The 1,288-nt window shown below is 37.0% G+C and overlaps 1 protein-coding gene across 1 annotated transcript in view; it reads right to left on the bottom strand.

Moving 5' to 3' along the window:
- tmem185 (transmembrane protein 185) overlaps positions 1-1,288 on the bottom strand; it is a 15,970-nt gene that overhangs the window by 5,354 nt on the left and 9,328 nt on the right. The window lies entirely within an intron of this gene.

Here is a 1,288-nt window from a genome sequence, read left to right as displayed (position 1 = left end):
CAAAAACTGGTAATGAGAAAATAAGAAAATCGTGGTAAAAATAAAGAAAAATCTAAACTACTCAACTAGTTCACAAACTTTCAAGCAGCACTGTAGATGGCAGTGGAGTGTGGGGTAGAATGGAGAGGGTTAATACTGCAGAGGTGGTAATAAGCAGATTGAGAACATTACTGATGTGGAATGAGAAAAAAAGTGAGCTGTCGAGAATGACACCCAGAATCTTAACAAGAGGGGAAGGGGAAACTAATAAATTATGTAGGAGAAGAAAACGTTCAGATTTCAAGAATTTTTTGGTACCAACAAGGATGAGATTTATTTTATCACTGTTTTGAATTGAGCTCACTGAGGTAGTCAGTGAGGATGAAAGGTGGGAGGTTAGAATTAGGTTTAGTAGACAAATACAGCTAGGTGTCATCTGAATAACAGTGAAAATGGATGCCAAATTTATGAAAAATATGACCTAAGGGAAGAAGGTAGATGATGAAAAGAAGATGCCCAAGGACAGAGCCTTGGGGTACACCAGTAGAGAAACACAAAGAACTGAAAGACTGAAATTGTATAAGTTGAGTGCAGCCAGAGGAAAGATTTAAACCAATCGAGGGGATACCAGAAATGACTATAGAAGGAAGGATAGAGTGAGATGGTGTCAAAGACCGCACTCCAGTTAAGGAGGATTAGGATGGACAACAAACCAGTGTCTGCATCGGGAAGGTGGCCATTTGTTATTTTTATGAGCACAGTTTCAGTGGTGTAGTGGGGACAAAAAACATTGAAAATGTTCATCTAAATTACTGGTAAGTAAATGACAGTGGAGCTGACAAGCAACTACTTTTACAAGAAGTTTAGAAATGAAAGGCAGTAGTGCTGGGTGATATGGAAAAAATCCTATATCACGATATGGAAAATTTTATATCCCGATAACGATATATATCACGATATACCCCAATTATGTACGTTGTCAGTTATTCTCTGAAAAATATGAAAAAAATTATTTCATTTCTTACCTTTTTCAAGCTTTATTTCGAAGTGACATTTAACTGAACTTTCACAAATGAGATCTGCTGCATTTCAGTGCAGCAATATATATGTACCTGTTAGACGTAACAGTATCAAATGACAACAGACTCCATTATCTTCGGCCGGCTATAGTTTCACTTTTCACAACTTTCCCGGCTCTTTTACAACTTGTTTGTTTGCACTTTTTGGATTGTTGAATATTCTTTTTCGTGTTTCTTCTTTAAGTGATAGAAGAGGTTTGTTGTGTTGGCGTCAGATGAGAAAACAGTCT

Source organism: Kryptolebias marmoratus, linkage group LG7, assembly GCF_001649575.2.
Source record: "Kryptolebias marmoratus isolate JLee-2015 linkage group LG7, ASM164957v2, whole genome shotgun sequence".
Classification (NCBI taxonomy): domain Eukaryota; kingdom Metazoa; phylum Chordata; class Actinopteri; order Cyprinodontiformes; family Rivulidae; genus Kryptolebias; species Kryptolebias marmoratus.
This window is presented reverse-complemented; position numbering and strand designations above follow the sequence as displayed.